Source organism: Dendrobates tinctorius, unplaced genomic scaffold, assembly GCF_039654945.1.
Source record: "Dendrobates tinctorius isolate UK_male_01 unplaced genomic scaffold, ASM3965494v1 ptg000191l, whole genome shotgun sequence".
Lineage (NCBI taxonomy): Eukaryota > Metazoa > Chordata > Amphibia > Anura > Dendrobatidae > Dendrobates > Dendrobates tinctorius.
The window spans coordinates 12,879,439-12,898,631 of NW_027361858.1; the positions used below are offsets into that span (position 1 = coordinate 12,879,439).

At 43.1% G+C, this 19,193-nt stretch overlaps 1 long non-coding RNA gene across 1 annotated transcript; it reads left to right on the forward strand.

Moving 5' to 3' along the window:
- Positions 1-5,436: 5,436 nt before the first annotated feature.
- On the forward strand, positions 5,437-13,068 carry LOC141055722 (uncharacterized). The gene is made up of 3 exons (XR_012221521.1): positions 5,437-5,843; positions 9,598-9,686; positions 12,419-13,068. It is a non-coding gene; the product is annotated as an uncharacterized lncRNA (long non-coding RNA).
- Positions 13,069-19,193: the final 6,125 nt, after the last annotated feature.

Genomic DNA, 19,193 nt, shown 5'->3' on the forward strand with positions numbered 1-19,193 from the left:
GGCTGCCTCCTAAGATGACTCCATTGTCATCTTAGGAGGCAGCCTGTATACTCTGTGATGATGCTCAATTTGTGCTAATAGGTCCCCTGAAGAGTCATTAAGTGACGAAATGCGTCGGGATGCACAGGGACTTTGTAGGGCTATGGTTTATAGGGATTAGATGTGGACTGCCCTTGTTAGGGCGGGAGTCATGGGTGTCAGAATTTGTAGCTCAAACAGGGCTTGTATAGGGTGAACCCCCTTTTCTTCCTGACCTGATATGACTCTGATGGGACATCTGATCCTGGACATCCTCCATCTTCACGTGGTGAGATCTTTCCTTTTCACATTATGTTGATGGCCTTATTATTTTGATGTCTTTGTTATATACATGAATAGGCATATTCCTTGATAACCTTTACAGGGTAGAGGTCTTTTTAGTTCCTCTAATAAGGAAACTGTTCATTTTTTACTTGGCCTTTTTTTCATTGATTTAGTCCAAGTATCTTTTTGGTCCAATCTCTTCAAATTTTTGGACTTGGAATAGCCATATGTATATATTGGTAGTAATCTGTTACAGAGACTTATACAGTTACCCCCATTATGATCTGTGGCATTTGATCTAGTGATTTACTTGCACTATTATCTTTGGTAGCTTTTACATTAATTATTAAAAGTTGTTTTATGTTATTTCTCTATTGCTGATTTGCTACTCTGTATCGTGAGAATTCGTGGGTATTGAATCCACTTTTTTGCTGTATTTCTGTATATTCTAGAAACAAGCATCAATCAATGTTGCCGAGTGAAATTTGAAAACTGCAGTTGTAGGGACAAATATGCTGTAGTGACCAGTACGTTGCAGTCACCGGTACATTATGCTCAGCCCGTCAGGGCCGCCATCAGGGCATTACTGACCTTACTGCTGTATGGGTCAGGGTCCCTGCCCCTGTGCTTCTAGTCATTGGGCCGCAAGGGCTGTGCGCCATCGGGCAGGTCTCAAGTACTGTGCACTGCGGCCGGGCGTTCACAACAGCAGAGCCACCACAGCGGCCGAAATCAGAGAGCTACAGAAGTGGAATAGCTGAAGGACCTGTGGTGACGTCTTCATTATCACAGCCCTTCACCATTTATCAGCTCCGCCCCCTGATCACATGACGACTATGTCACTACAGGTCCTTCAGCTCACACAGCAGCAGCTGCTTCTTCAGTGCAGGAGCGCAGCCAGGTAAGAAGAAAGTTTTTATTTTATCTTATTTTATTATTGAAAGTGGCAATATGTTTCCCTGGCAGGATGGAGACACATGGACCATGTTTTTCCATCCTGCTGGGGCAGAAGGGAGACACACAGCGGCAAGATGGGAGACAAGGGGCAGGATGAGACACACAGGGGCAGATTGGAGACACGCAGGGGCAGATTGGAGACACGCAGGGGCAGATTGGAGACACGCAGGGGCAGATTGGAGGCACACAGGGGCAGATTGGAGACACAGGGGGCAGATTGGAGACACACGGGCAGATTGGAGACACAAAAGGGCAGATTGGAGACACACAGGGGCAGATTGGAGACACACAGGGGCAGATTGGAGACACAGGGGGCAGATTGGAGACACAGGGGGCAGAATGGAGACACACAAGGGCAGACTAGAGACACACAGGGGCAGAATAGAGACACACAGGGGCAGAATAGAGACACACAGGGGCAGATTGGAGACACACAGGGGCAGATTGGAGACACACAGGGGCAGATTGGAGTCACACAGGGGCAGAATGGAGACACATGGGCAGAATGGACACACACAGGGGCAGATTGTAGACATGGGGGCATAATGGAGATAGGGGCAGAATGGAGTCATGGGGGCAGAATGGAGTCATGGGGGCAGAATGGAGAGACATGGGGGCAGAATGGAGACATGGGTCAGAATGGAGAGACATGGGGCAGAATGGAGACACGGGGCAGGATTGGAAAGATACGGGACTGAATGGAGACACGGGGGCAGAATGGAGACATGGGTGGCAGAATGGAGACAAGGGGCAGAATGGAGACACAGGGCAGGATATGAAGACACGGGGGCAGAATGGAGACAAGTGGCAAAATGGAGACATTGAAGATTCTGCCGCACTAGGGTGTGGCCCGTCTTAATTGTCTGTGGCCAAATTGGATCTTTGGTAGAGATTTTACGTGCACGGAGAAAAGAATACACAAGACAAGGTGTATCATGTCAATATGATTCTTCTCTGTCTTTAATCAAACGTGTACAGCTTTTATAACAGAATTTGAGCTACATCATCAGTTACATCATGGACATGTTTCCAGTTACTATTTGCTTTTCCCAGGTCGCTACACAATCATTATGTACATTTCTGGGTTACCGTTTACTGCTCCCATATTGCTAAACAATACTTATATACACAAGTATTGTTTTCTAGCTTGGCTTACCCTGGTCCACCCAGTTTATTCAATATTTGATGAAGCTTAGGTGAGTGATACCATACAGAAACAACTCTAAGAAAATATAAGAAAATCAGAAGTATCTTAAAGCAACATGATCCCAATATCCAGCAAAGCGTCCATATAGTGATACAGTTTTGATTCTTGTATATATTCATGTGCCATATATTCTTCCCTTAACAGTCCCTCCTTTGGAGATATGCAAAATCAAAATCCTAATCTCGTCGAACCTATCGATCTGTCCTCCCGGCCTACCTATCTCAACAATGCTGGAACCTAACTAACTAATCTTCACCGTATATACGAGACGACCCATCTCTAGTAGATGGACCCCCTCCTAACGGACTTTGCACAGGAGGAAGTCAGATCCTGGACTTTCCCTCATTGGCTTGCTTCAGACAGGCATATTCCGGAGGTGGTGATTGCATGTTTTCATACAGGGAATCTTCAAAATCGGCATGCATGGTCATCACTGTGGTTTCCATAGTTTTCATCATCATTTTCTTAAGGCATGGAACTATGCAGCATAGAATTAACTAAAATATGATCAAAGGACATAAAATAACTTTTGCAAACTTAATGGGTCAATAATTGCCTTTATGGCATCCCCTGTGTATTTTATAAACCATTGTTGATTATTGTATAAATAGTTTATCCGCTTTGCATTCTTATTTACGGGGATGGTGGGTTTAAACACAACTATTGTCTCGTTCTCGACTTTGAATTTGTCAGGTGCTCCCTGTGTGCCCCCCACTGGTATCTATGCTTCTTAGCCAAAATTTACCTTTTGTGTCACCATTTTCCCTCCCAAGTTTAGTACTTGAGCCTAGTACATATAACCCTTGCTCATACTCTGAAGGGTTATCAATAGTAAGGTACAGAACTATGCATCCCTCCTTGGGGCAGTGAGTGGCAGTGACAGGGAGTATTGAATCTGGAAGGCCACTCTGACCCTTAAAATGGGCTTTGGACAGGGTCATGCGATTTAATAGGCTTATTCCCCATTTGTCCCTTCGCTGTAGGGCCTGGGCTGGTTGATGTCTCTAGTCACTTTCACCAGTGTGCCACCCAACAAGAGACTAATCCTCCCAGTTTGAACCTTCCCCTATTTCAGCAGTAGTGACACAGATGAATTGTGTATTAAACCCGATATGAAACTGTGCCATGGGGCCTGGACATTCTTATTGTGAGACAGTAGTCAAATTGATATGTTACTCTTGGGGTGGAGACATTATACCAGAAAGTCAGTATGCCCTTCTCATGAGTGACTACCCCTTGGTGACTGACTACCCCTTGAGCTAGGAGAAGGATAAGTGCCAGATGGATGAAGAGTGGCAGCCGCTACTGGACTCTGGATCCGGCATCTCCTTGCAGTGGGAAGCGAGGACCCATGGACTGCTGCGACAGTTGACAGGACTTGGAACAGGCTGTCATCTCTAGGTTCAAGGGTACGTCTGTTGAACCTCTTGGTGATGAGGACTCAGTCACCGGGCAGGATCTGGTGGGCTCCTATGTCCTCAGGATCTGGGATGGATGAAAAGACTCGAAAATGCATTTTAGTCACATGTTTTTAAACTTAGTCTACATATAGGCAATTATACTTGTGCGTGTATGTGACCCAAGGGAAAGACTAAACTCTTATGCTATGACTTCCCTGTTTCCTGTATAGCATCGAGTATGTAGAGTTTTGTTCGAGGCCTTAAATTTTCCTTGTTCATCCTTAGGCGTATTTCATCCTGTATAACTTCATCTTAGGTCCATTTCTTCTTTTCTTCCTTGGATACTTGTTTCTGGAGTGTTATTCCTTTTCCTCTGTTTCCGTGTCAACCGGTATTACTGCTGCTTCTTTTGCTGTTACTTCAGCTAGCCTGTTGCCCACTGCTTCCCTTGAAGTGTCTCCAGTGTGTGTGCTTTTACTTTTACCACCGCAACTCTTCCTGGCATCAACAAGGACTCCATTAATTCTTGTATGGCTTTGTGGTGTCTGACTGGCGTTCCGTTAGCCGTGATGAAGCCTCTTTCCCTCCAGATTGATCTTGACAGCTTCATGTTGAGTGGACCTCTCGTATGCTTCTGTCAAGGCCCGCAGTCCTGCCTTTGGATGTAGGCAGTGGTTTTGCTGGCAGCAAGTTACTTCTGTGGCTACTGCTATACCAGTGTGCGAACGGCCTTCTTGGTCTGCATACCTTGGTCTATCCACAAAGAGCATCAGGTCAGGAAATCCAGGTGTTCTCTTGCCTCATGACAGCAAGACAATCGCGTTCAGCCATTTCAGAGTCGACTACCTCTTCCACTAATGTGTCAGAGATGTGGTTTTCATCCTCCATCTTCCTCCCCCTTTTGGCAGAGGTAGAAGAGTAGCTGGATTATGGACAGCACATCTGGAGATGGTGACGTTGTCTGGGAGCAGAGTAGGGCATTGCAGACAGAAATATCAGAAGCTTTATCCAGCACAGGTGGGTTGCAAACACGGTTCTCATGCAGGTTTGGACTTCACGAGTCACTTGGTCAGGTTTTGGAGAGTAGAAGCCAGGAGGGCATTGTCTTCCTCCGGGAAGCTGTGTTAGGACTCCATTTACATGGTCAGGCTTCTTCATGACAAACAGACAAAACAGTTCGGTATAGCCTGGCAGTCCTAGTGCTGTGAAAATGTGATTGCAATTTAGCATATAAAACGCATTGATGCCTTCTTTGGTTAACCTTAAAATAGTTATAAAAAGGTTGCATGTGTAGAAGAGCAGTATTGGCTTGGCTGTCTTCAGTCAGGGTCAGAGGTCATCCATATGCATTGTAAAACGAAGTGGCTGTGGGATGTATCCTCTTCCAGGGCTCCAGGACCGTGGTCATGGCTCGGGTGAACATAGAGAGGCTATACTGTGCCCCTTGAGGCATCATAGTCCAAATATATATTGCTGGCCCTCGTGTGAAAACAAACAGGTACTGGCTTGCAGCATGTAGAAATAAACTGAAGAAGGCATTGGCCAGGTCAATCACCGTGAACCATAGAAAAATAAATAGAATTGATAAAAACAAAACATAGTGTGTGGGTTTGATACCATAGATGTGTTCAGTACTATAACTTCATTGACAGCACATAAGTCATGTATTATCCATAACTTCATAGAAATAATTGCAAATTATGAAATGGAGGGTGAAATAGGATGAATATTGCAATTTCCTTGGCAGCAGGGCTACTGGCTTCGGCCCCACCTTTACAAACTGGATTTTCAGCCTGCCAATATTGAGTCTGGGATCAGTGCCATTAGTTCAACGCCCACATGATCTACAGATGTGTCTTGTAAAAAAGAAAAGACTACATACTTCTTCAGCAAGTAGATCAATGTCCCTGATCAATCTTCTGATTGCATCGGGACCCACCAGGAATTTGAGAGGAGTATCCTCAACCTCTGTCTGGGTGAGAGATGTTGTTTCTCTATTGTATTTTTGTGGGGGGGGGCTGCAAGAGTATACGTACTTTCATGGGTTGTGGAATCAGTATGCCAATACCCTATTAAAATCTGGAGCTCGATGTTGGTGGGTGTCAAGCTTCTTCCAACTTGGAACTAATTTGCATTTCAAATCTGAGATCCAGAAACTTTTTGTTACATTGGTGGAAGAAATTATCCACAGGTTCTCCTTTTCCCTGCTTATTTCCAGGAGTCCTTGTGTGGAGTAGATTGTGTACAAAAGAATGAGCTTTGAGGCTTAAAAGATTATGATGATGATGATGATTATGTCCCCTCACCATATAACGATAAATACTGTAGATTATCAGTCTGAGCTATTTATTTCCTGTCTCCTCCGGTTCTGTTTACTTATATACCTCCATGTCATATTCATCTTTTTCTTCATTATTCTTTTCATAAATTACATTAATTAATAAAACTATAATGGATGCTGGACAGGATGTAGCACAAGACGTGCCGTCTATATAAATAGTTGGAAAGAAGGTACGGCTCTTTGGGTTGGTCATCTGACAGTCAGAACAAGTCTCACGATATTCTGCATTCTGCGTTTGACAGCTGGCACACGTCCAGTCATCTGGAATGTATATAGAAGTATAAATGAATGTAATGCAGATATTGCAACTGACATCTTCCTGTGTAAATATTTGTTTTTCACAAAATTCAGCAATCTTGTTATATTCCTCTCCTCATGCCTTTTTTCCTAACTTCCTCTGCCATCTTATAAAATGCTTCAGGGTCCTGTAACACCTCATAATACCTGAGGCTGGGACGCTGCTCTCCACTCATTAACACATTCTTCTATCCCTTCTTATCTAATGCTCCTCCCCTCATGATCGGAGGGTTTCTTAACGTACATTTTCTTTCTCACTCCACTATGGGTCATATCTGTCTCATAGATATCGACTGACTGCTCCCACCCATTCTATCATCTGAATTCTGAGTATATCTGAAAAACATGTGTATGTGTGCGTCTTGAAACAAATTCTCACGGGGTTATGAACAGTTGGATATGTGACTGTAAAAGCTGTATGTACTCCTTATGTCCGAGTAAAGGGGTCTTCAGTGAACATAGTGATGTCTAGCTATCTTGAACACAGTAATATAGGGAATTAACCAACAACTAACACCAGAGTATTTCACAAATCTTGTGTATCCAGAAACTGCGTAGTATAAAAATACCTTATAAATTGTTAAAATTTCTGTTTCCTCAAAACTTTCGCTCTAAAACCTTTCAAAGAAAACCATCTCATAGAGAAATGTAGTGACATTAGTAAAACAATAACTAAAAAGTAACAATAGACCTCGGATCTCACAGAGATATCTGTACAAATCAAGCAATTACCATTCAAGTAATTCTCTTTCTACCTGAACAAATTTTTTTAACAACTATCCTTATAATTATAGTATGCAGAACAAAACTAGTTTAACCAATTCTCTAATTTCACAACATATATATATGTATACACACATAGAATGTATTCAAAAATTTTAACCACATGCTAGTACGCCTCCTGCCGGCAAATCATACACACTACAAAAGACACAAACAACCAAAACAGCAAAGCAGAGAGGCAAAGCAGATAAGGCAGACAATTAAACTTTTAGATAACCGTAATTATAAATATGCTTGAAGGGTTACTGTGTGTATACTATAAAACAACTTATTACACTCTATATTTTATATCCTCTGGACTGAATACAGATAATGTAGCGTGATTGTTAAACACTTTGCATTCAGGAAATGCAGCTGAAATAGCAGTCTAACCAGTATGGCAGTATATTCAATATGAGAGCTGCGGACAGGCGTGTCTCAACAATGCATCAATACTTCAAAACATAAAAACTATTATGAATGTATTCCTTATCCCTTTCACTGTTCTTTTGTTACCAAGGCAACTAGGGCTGGGCTTTTTGTCACTTTAGGTATAGTAAATAGTGGTAATCACCTCTAGATAGGTGGTTGATATTTCAGCAGAGGGGGGAAAAATTAGTAATCACCTCTTTCCTTAAAAATATGTATATGCCGTGTCATTCACGTCACCGGGCCCAGTTTATACTGTGGGCGTATGGCCGGACGTGAGCACCTATATGTATATATATATAATATATACATAACTTCTTCGACCGTCTAAGGTCGGAACCAGGGTGATAACTCAGTGGAAACAGCCCCTTTGCACTCTGCTCTGTATGCTTCTAGTAGCCCTAGTGCAGTATGAAATAGTTTTTATCAGATACTAGATGGATTCTAGATACACCCTCCGAATTGGTTAGACCGGATAATACACACAGACAATTAAGGAATTATATACCTGACCGGGTCCATAGGCTCAGAACTTTCAAACGTGGTCAGTTTAAGAGTTCAGAGAAGACAGCCAAACTATCTCCTCCCAGCCGGACGTGAATACAGAAGGGTAGGTAAGATGATATATTTTCTCACCAGGTCTCGAGCTGCAGTCTCGTCCCGCTGGAAAGACATCCGTCCTGGGGGGAGATTTTGTTGCGGCTGTGATCGTCTGGTATCGTCCTGAGCCCCACGTTGGGCGCCAACTGAAGATTCTGCCGCACTAGGGTGTGGCCCGTCTTAATTGTCTGTGGCCAAATTGGATCTTTGGTAGAGATTTTACGTGCACGGAGAAAAGAATACACAAGACAAGGTGTATCATGTCAATATGATTCTTCTCTGTCTTTAATCAAACGTGTACAGCTTTTATAACAGAATTTGAGCTACATCATCAGTTACATCATGGACATGTTTCCAGTTACTATTTGCTTTTCCCAGGTCGCTACACAATCATTATGTACATTTCTGGGTTACCGTTTACTGCTCCCATATTGCTAAACAATACTTATATACACAAGTATTGTTTTCTAGCTTGGCTTACCCTGGTCCACCCAGTTTATTCAATATTTGATGAAGCTTAGGTGAGTGATACCATACAGAAACAACTCTAAGAAAATATAAGAAAATCAGAAGTATCTTAAAGCAACATGATCCCAATATCCAGCAAAGCGTCCATATAGTGATACAGTTTTGATTCTTGTATATATTCATGTGCCATATATTCTTCCCTTAACAACATGGGGGCAGAATGAAGACAAGGGGCAGGATTGGAGAGACACAGGGGCAAAATAGAGACATGGGGGCAGAATAGAGACACAGGGCAGAATGGACACAAGGGGTGGAATGGAGACAATGGGCAGAATGGGAGACACGGGGGCAGGATGGGAGACACATGGTGCAGGATCATGGTGCAGGATCATGGGGCAAGATGAATACGATGGAAACAGATGGGGCAGAATCATAGGACAGATGGGACAGGATGGGGAGATTATTTGGGGCAGGATGAGACATCACGTGGGGGCAGGATCATGGGGCATGATGGGATGATCATATGGGGCAGAATGGATACTCATGGTGGCAAGATGGGAGAACATATGGCTGGAGTCAGGAATGAGACACACGTGGGCCACGATGGGGAATATTATTACCATAGGGGCTAATTAAGGGATATTATTACTACAGTGATGTATTTATTTTATTTTTTGAAGATACTGTTTTAAATGGGGGAAGCGGTCCTGTTACTGTGCAGAGCGACACTATGTCGCCTTTTTTCCTTCATCTGGTGTAGTTTAGAATTTGAGATAAAATTCAGTAATGTGTACTGCAAGCGGTGCTCTTGATAGCTGTGTTATTTCCTGCAGAGATGAGCCTTGGCTGGAAGAAGAGACGGCAGTCTGCTGGATGAAAGATGAAAAGCGAAGATGAAGGACTTCACCTAGAGACGTCACTGGTGAGTCAGTGCATTATCTGTACACTGACTATACACTGTACACTGTATACAACGGTCCTGTGTACAATGTCACCAGTGATCACTGCATTAAAAAGTACACTGACACTATATACAGAGCTCCTGTGTATGTCACTGGTGATCACTGTATTACCTATACACTATATACAGAGCTCCTGTGTATGTCACCAGTGATCACTATATTACCTGTACACAGACACTGCATACTAAGTACAGATCTTCTGTGTATAATGGCACTTATGGTGATATTAGTATTATTTTTTTTATTATTGATCAGTATTGTAGTATTCAGTCTCTATGTGGTGGTAATATGTTGTCCTACAATGGTGTGGTGGCATTTGTTCCTTGTATGTGCTATTAGTTGGTCACTGTGTGGTGGTAATATGTGGTCTGGTCATGGCGTGGTGGCATTTGTCCCTTGTATGTGGTATTATAGGTTACTGTGTGGTGGTAATATGGTCTTCCACACAGGGCAGCCAGACCACGGACCAGGGCTTCACCAGCGCAATTCAACTCTAGAAGTTGTATACCCACTGCTATCAGCGCTGTCTTCACTCCTTATTTTAGTGACCCTGGAGGTCCCTTTTCTGAAGCCCTACGCTGTACAGCTGCCTGTTCCAATTTTGGACAGCACAGTCCACATTCGCTTTCCAGACGCCAGCCATTTAACATTTTCACTGGCCATCCAGACTCTCTACTTTGTCCTTCTTTTGGCTACCATTGCAAGGATTTATTTATTTCAGTAAATGAGATTTTTCTGATGAAGGTCCTATGCTGGACCGAAAACGTTTAAACCTTTCTGTCTGGATGCACAAAATAAAAGTGTCTGAATATTTCACATATTGAGTGCCAAGATTTTTGTCATTTTTGATTGATGGGTTGGATACCTGACTTGAGCACCAACAACCAAACTATTCCTGAGTGCCGTGCTCTCTTTATAGGTTTATTACGACAAATGTCAGAGAGGGGTTAAAACATTCTCTCTCTCATTATTCTAGCATTTGGCAAATATTATTAATTATTGTAATCCTAATGTCACCCTGGGTGACAGATAAGTAAGTGCACAACAATGAGGAGAGGGACGGGAGAGGCCAAGCCCTAGTGAAGGCGGAGTGGAGACCCCTAGACAGATCTAAATTCATCCTGTCTGCCCTAATGTCCCAATATAGGTCCTGCACCTATCGCTGAGCAGGAACCTAATCCCTGCCTCACCCTAGCAATAGGTCCTGGTTATGGAGAGGACGGGGTAGCACTAGTCAGTCCCCACTACAACTAGAGGCAAAGGGGGTAGATGAACGAGGGAACAATTAGCTTGAGAAGACCACCGCTATATCACGCCAGCAATTCTCTGAGGGACCTCAGTGAAGACACTAACCGACTGTTAAAGCTTCCATCAAGGCTGAGGTAAGTAGAACTAGCACCAGCAGCATGCTGCAGACACGCAATGCATTTAAACCCTCACCAGGCTGTCTAATAGGCAGCAGAAGGTGGAGGCAACCGCTGGGTCCTAAATGGAGAGAGATCTCGCTCCACAACACAGTTGCAAAATTCAAGAAGGCGTTTGAGCTTATTGCTATGACCTTCTGCTGCCTGATCTAGGACGACTGTCAGTCACCACTGACATACCTGTGATACCTAAATAACCTAAAACGGGAAAGGTTTATTCTGATTTTGTGTAAGATATTCATACAAACATGCATATGTGTCTTTTTATATAGTGCATGTAAACTTCTGGTTTTAACTGTATATATCTCAATGATGAGAACTTCATGTGCTTACCTGCTTACCATAGTTATAGCTGGAGACAGGTTCTATTTTCTTGTATTTTCTATATTAGTTCCACTGTTGTAACGTAAGCCTTATTACATGAGTTATTTCACTTCCACTGATACCGATGTAAAATGTCAGAATTGCTGTTTATGTAGTTTATCATGTATGTTTGTCTTCTGTAGCAATAATAAAAATAGAGCATGGAATTGTCATATAACTTCTCGATAGCCATATACTGGGTCGGAAATGAGGTCAATATGAATTTTTGGTAGCTCTTCATCCTAAGCTTAAAATATAATTGGTTTAATCAGGCCTAGTTGAGAATGAGTTTAAAGGGACATTGGGAATATATACTGTAACTTGTCACACTCTGCTACAGTAGATGCAACTTTTCAGCTGACCTACACTGTGCGGTTAGCTTTGAAATCTTCAATATAATTAGCAGTTACAGAGCAATTACAGCGCAGCGGATCTGTTGAGACTATCAGCCTGCAGGCAGGTGTCTAACCAAAGGTACAGTAATGTAACAGAGTACTTACTATAAAGAGGCTTTCATGGGACCAAAAGTCATCAATCAAAAGCTATTACATGCCACCAGCCTCCCACCATAGAGTCCCTAACTCAATTGTAGTAATGTTCTTCCCTCTCAACATCATAGGCACATTTAATCATTTGATATATATATATATATATATATATATATTTTTTTTTTTTTTTTTGCTGTACATATAAGCTCACCCTGAGGGAAACTTCATATCTCACTTAGAAGTTTCAGATTCCTGGTAATGGAAGAAAAATGTTCAGTTTCTTGATATACATTTAGGCTTTGGATTATTTTATTGTAGAAGACTGAAATAATTTTATATTATTTCAGATAATAGTCATCTCTATTCAATCCAGTGCAGATGTCCTGCTTATGGATACTGTCTCTCTTCTCTCACCAGGTTTCCACAGCAAAAGTCCTCTCTGGTGACATCATTGCATATTTGAAGAACAACTTGACAGTTTGACCATTACATGTATTTTAATAGGGTTCCAGTTTCAGAAACTCACCCTCCCCTGGCTTCAATTTGTTTTCAAAACAAACTCTGCTCTTTCACCCTTCCTGGATCCAGCGCTTAGTCTTCACCGGTGCTTTCAATATCTATTATTGTCTGCAGCGCTGATGTTACACTGATACCTCTGCAGCCAATTACTTAGCTCTGCTGAGCTCATTGATTGGCTGCAGCACTGTCGACGTGACGTCAGCACAACAGACATTAACAGACACCAGGAGAAGTGGCAGAAACTCTACAATGGCTGTGGGGAAGGTAAGTAAAGCAGAGTTTAATTTTTTTAACCCCTTAGTGACCGAGCCAATTTTGACCTTAGTGACCAAGCCAATTTTTACAATTCTGACCACTGTCACTTTATGAGGCTATAGCTCTGGAACGCTTCAACGGATTCATCTGAGTCTGAGAATGTTTTTTCGCGACATTTTGTACTCCATGATAGTGGTAAAATTTCTTCAATATGACTTGCATTTATTTATGAAAAAATTGAAATTTGGCAAAAAAAATTAAAATTTTGCAATTTTCAAACTTTTAATTTTTGTGCTCTTAAATCAGAAAGTCGTGTCACATAAAATAGTTAATAAATAACATTTCGCACATCAGCACAATTTTGGAAGCATCATTTATTTTGTTAGGACGTTATAAGGGTTAAAAATTGACCAGCGATTTCTCATTTTTCCAACAAAATTGACACAACCATTTTTTTAGGGACCACCTCACATTTGAAGTGACTTTGGGGGCTTAATATGACAGAAAATACCCAAAAGTGACACCATTCTATAAACTGCACCCCTCAAGGTGTGCAAAACCACATTCAATAAGCTTACAAACCTTTCACATGCTTCACGAGAACTAAAGCAAAGTGGAAGTAAGAAAGTAATATTTAACTTTTTTCACAAAAAATTTACTTTAGACCCAAACTTTTTCATTTTCACAAGAATATCAGGAGAAAATTGACCACAATATGTGTTGTTCAATTTATCCTGAGCATACAGAAACCGAATACATGGGGGAAAGCCACTATTTGGGCGCATGGCAGAGCTCAGAAGGGAGGGAGCACCGTTTGACTTTTTGAACAAAAAATGCTAACATATTGCACAATCACACAGAAACATTTTGGCTGCATTTACATGTGCATAGTTCAGGCCACTAAACGAGCATGATCGACAATATTATTTATTGCTTGTTCCCGAGTCTCTTTAAACCGACTGAGGAACAATGATGGGGACAGAACAATCAATAGCAGATCAATCTGTCACAATACAGTATCATGTTATCAACAGCATATCTGCATTTTTCACGAGGCAATGCGCTGCTGAGAGCAATGATTTTTGTTCCGGTATAAACAACGAAATCACTCAATGATTAGGCAGCATTTTGCTTGCTTAGTATAATACAACCCATAGTCATCCACATAGTATATTGCACCTCATAGTCCTCCATATAACATAATGTTCACGACAGTCCTCCATACAATATGTTCTGCCCTATAATCTTCCATATAGTATAATACACTTCCCATAGTCCTCCAATTAGTATTATACACTCCCCATAGTGCTCTATATAGTATAATACATTCCCCAAAGTCCTCAATATAGTATAATACACTCCTTATAGTCCTCCAGATAGTATAATACTGTCCTCATAGTCCTCTGTTTTGTATAATGCACCCCCATAGTCATCCATGTAGTACAATGCACTGCCCATACTGTAATACACCCCATAGTTCTTCCTATAGTATAATGTATTCCCCCATAGTCCTAGATATAGTATAATGCAGGCCCCATATAGTACATATAGTGTAATGCACTCCCCATAGTCCGATAGAGTATAATGCAGCACCCATATAGTATAATGCACCCCATAATCCTCTATACAGTATAATATAGCCCCTTCAGAGTATAATGCAGACCTAACACAGAGTATAATGCGGCCACCCCATAGAGTATAATGCAGCCACTTCATAGAGTATAATGCAGCCTCTCATAGAGTATAATGTAGCCCTCTTATACAGTATAATGCAGCCTCCTCATACAGTATAATTCAGCCCCCTCATATATATTGCAGTTCCCTCACAGAGTACAATGCAGCCACTGCACAGTATAATGCAGCCCCACATAGAGTATAAGGCAGCCTTTCAAAGAGTATAATGCTGCCCCCTCATAGAATATAATGCAGCTCCCTCATAAAGTAAAATGCAGACACTACATAGTGTATAATGCAGCCCCCTTATAGAGTATAATGCAGGCCCCCATAGGGTATAATGCAGCCACACCATAGAATACAGTGCAGCCAACCCATAGAGTATAATGCAGCCCCCTCATAGAGTATAATGCAGTCACCCCATAGAGTATAATACAGCCCCCTCATAGGGTATAATGCAACCCCCCAAAGAGTATAATGTAGCACCCTCATAGAGTATAATGCAGCTCCCTCATACAGTATAATTCAGCCCCCTCATAGAGTGTAAGGCAGCCGCCATAGAGTATAATGCAGCCTTTCATAGAGTATAATGCAGACCCCTCATATAGTATAATTCAGCCCCCTCATAGAGTATAATACTGCCCCCTCATAGAGTATAATGTAGCTGGGTCGCCCTCCCAGGGCTGTGGGGTACTTGGTACCGGGCCGGTGTCAGGGGAATGTGTCACAGCAGCGGTGACCTGGTCCGTGGCCCTGGGCACCCAAATCAATGGTGGTTTGTGGTATAGTTTATGTGAACAGTTCGTGACGCCACCTGTGGTGTTTGGCAAGCAAGATTTTAAGCCAACACTGCGTGCAGATCCTCTGGGACTGATGGTGTGTTGCAGCATAGATGGTGTAGCTCCCCACAGGTGAAGCTGTAACCCCAGGGCAGTGTAATTGCAATAGATGAGGATAGGCACAGGCGGTGTGAGGAATGCTGGTACCCAGATGTAGCGGTGCTGACGGTGTTAGCGCACAAATGAATGGAAGACACCAGAGCTTGCAGTTCCAAAGCTTTATTCACAGTCTGTGGTACACACTGGTGCCTGCCTCCATGCTGTGTCCTCCGGGGCAGAGACTCAATCAATCTCCCAGGCAAGTCAAGATTCTCCTCTCCAACACTCCGCCAACATGTACCTTTCCTGAACGACTCCTCTATTGTGCCTTAAGGTGTGAAGAGCTCCAGTACCGTGGTACTCTGGAGTTCCTCCTGTCAGATGTTCCTAACAACTCTACTCGTATGGCAGACAGCTGTAGCCTCTCTCGGGGACTCCCTTCTCTGGAGTCCTGGCTCTCTATTCGGTTGCTGTTGTGCCCCAAGTCTTAGATGGGAGTAGTGCATTTACAGCCTACTACTCTACCGGTGTCTGCTGCAGAACCATAAGTGTCCACACAACCTCAGGGACCGGGCCCCGGTCTTGTGCTGAGAACCTATAGGCAGGGTTCCTCTTCCAACCCACGTCTCCTCTCTGTTCTCTTACTCCTTCGTTCCGCACTGTTCTTTCTCTCCTATGGAAGCTTAGGTTGAAGCTCTACGTCTTTCTCCGTCTGTTCCTTTCCCATGCCAGCTGGCTCAGATCACTGAGGCAGCTGCAGCACTCCTTCTCCTCAGACCCGTCCTCAGACTCTCCTGACTGACTGTCCTTCTCTCGCCTGACCTCCCGTCAGACTCACCTCCAGACTGACCTGTAATTCTAAACCTTCCCAACCTTTTATATGGATCTCAACTCCACCCACCTCCCAGCACATCCAGTGTTCCAAGCAGGGAGCCACCAGAGGCACTCCTAATGTCTAGGAGGAGAGAGAGCCCTCAATGTGATTGTGCTGAGCTACCCTGTTGTGTGGGATGCGAGTGTTGGAGTGTGGAAAGGAGCTCCCAACTTACCTAGGTGGTGGGGCACTACACCTTAGGAGAAGATGCAGTACCTCTGTGGCGACTGAGCCTCAGGGGTGCCACCCCCCTATAGAGTGTAATGCAGCCACCCCTTAGAATACTATGCAGCCACCCCATAAAGTTTAATGCAGCCTTCCATAAAGTATAATGCAGCCACCCCATGAAATACAATGCAAGCATCCCATAGAGTTTAATGCAGCCCACACAGAAAACAATGCAGCCACCCCATAAATTATAATGCAGCCCCCTCAATGGAGGTGAGGAGAGGTGGGAGAGGGGGAGTAGTGGCTGACTGTATTTATTTTTTTTATTTAATGGGTGGAAATTCTGTGAGCAAATCAGGGCGCAGAAATCATCCACAATGTCTAGACACGAGAGCTTCTGTCATTGCGATGCCAAAGTCACATGTCCCCTTCCATATAAGAAACAGACATGTTGTTTTTGTCGTTTCTGCTAATACTGTGGTCCAGACACCAGGCCACATTTCAGAATTGAAATCCTTTCTGCTAATAGTGTGGTCCAGTCAGGAGTCCACATTTTATCATCTAAATCCTTTGTGCCAATTTTGTGGTCCAGCCACACTATTTGTAAGGATTCCAGACTTTCTTCTGTGCCTGTTTGCCCTTATTCAAGATGGAGTCTTGCATCTCGCCCTGTCATGGAACTTCCTGTCTGTTTTGTGATTTAAGTCCGGGTCGTGTGTTGCTCTTTGCCTGAGTATTTTGTTGTTGTTAGCTCTTGAGCTCCTGCCTGTCTGCTGGTTGACTCCCTTCTGCTGTTGCTGCTCATTACTCAGCGCTCTGCCTCTTTCCATGTTCTGCTGTCCCCTATGTGTCTTCCCAATAACTGCTATCTGGACTTCTAGTAAGGAGCTGTTCGCCTCTGGAACAGCTGTGGCCAGTAAGGAATCCTGACGTCACCATCTCCTCTTGGTCTTTGTTTGTTAGGCTGTGGTGCTGGACTTGTGTGGGACTTTCAGCCTAAAAGGCACATGTGGTGACCTTCCTTTGTCAATGCTACTCCTGTGAATTGCTGGACTTCTATGTCTAGGTGCCGTGTGCATTTTCACCTATACGATTGCTGGACTTCTACACGTTAGTGTGGTGTGCGTGCACATCCATAATATCGCTGGACTCCCTCATTAAGGGTCATGTGCTTCCTCTCGCATATACTGCTGGAATCCTACGTTTAGTGCCTAGTGCACACCTGTGTCATATTACAGTTGGACTGGTCCATATTAGCGGCTGCGCTGTAGGTGTATGTGAAAAGAACCTCTATTCCTTTAAATTCCTTATGCTCCCCATGTATGTGTGTATATATATATATATATATATATATATATATATATCGTTGCTACGTGTTATCGTGATTCAAACCATATTTCAATATAATATGTATATTTCCTGTTGCTGTTTAAACTATGTATATAATAGGGACAGTACAGTTAGAGAAATGGCAACTAGATGGTGGAATGGAGTTCCTTATCCAGATAGTATAGTATTAAGGGTTAACAATATGAGGGGGTAGCTGGATAGGAATAGGGGGGAATTTCCTAGCTAGAGTTGGTTAGGGCAGGGGATTCACACCCTGTGGACGGGCTTAGTTGCCTGTTGTAAAACCCTCAGTTGACATGAGCTCAAGTGCTCAGGACCCTGCACAAACTACTAGCAACGTTCAAGTAAAGTGCCCAGCTGTCCAGGAAAGAGGAGCAAGCATATCAGCAAGGTCAGGGGAATAGAGTTCCCCAATGAAAGAATTGAGAGAAGCAAAGGGCAGACAGACTGGTGAATGTTCATTATTTGGCGGCTTGCAGACTGGGCGCATTCTCTAGGGAAAGATGGAAGCACCGGTGATAGTGAGTACAGACAGAAGGGACACCGGTAATACGTACAAGTGGGTACAACCCAACCTCGGGCTGCATAGGAAAGGAGAGTAATGAAAGAAAAGCTGCTCTGGAATGTAACGAAGATTCTATCGTCCATGATTGTAATCTGGATGAGCTGCGAAGAGACGTCATAAAGTTCTACATTGTGAGTTAAGCTTGGACTCTGTCTTTATTTGTATGCAAGTGACTGAAGGTAGTCCTGGAAGGCAGAGGGAAGACTCTGCCAGCACCATGAGTACAGATCGTGCCATGCAGAAAATGTGGTACCTTTTTCCTGTGATGGGAGGCCCGGGCACAAGAGTACCAGAGTGTTCGGCCATGACTACGGCCCGGTGCTTCTCTCACAGCACCCCACTCTTCATCTTGACTGGACATTACTATATTGTGCTGTGTTTTTATTACCATTGCAGGAAGTGCTCTGTTAGTTTTGCTTCACTTGCATCATTCTATCTTGTGCTGTGTTTTCGTTACTATTGCAGGAAGTGCTCTGTTAGTTTTGCTACACCTGCATCATTCTATATTGTGCTGTGTTTTCGTTACTATTGCAGGAAGTGTTCTGTTAGTTTTGTTTCACATCTTAATATACTTATTTACATCAGCTTTGGTCTCAGTCTCGTGTTAGCCCACGCATTCAGATTCCATAGTATCTTTAAAATTGTTGCACTATTTCAGCAAATAAATTCAGATTGTTAATTTACTGACAGGTGACTGACAGGTATGGCCTAGAGTTGTAAAACAGCTGATTAAAAAAAGGGGAAGGGTACATTCAACATGAGTGGAAAAAAATGGGGTCATGATGGAAGGGAAAACAGGCTTGGTGTACATGGAGTAGGTGGTAATGTTACTGAAATTCTCCAACAGCCCAACTGACCCGGAATACAAATAGTAGAATTGTGCAGTATGGATGCATGGGACAGGGCTTG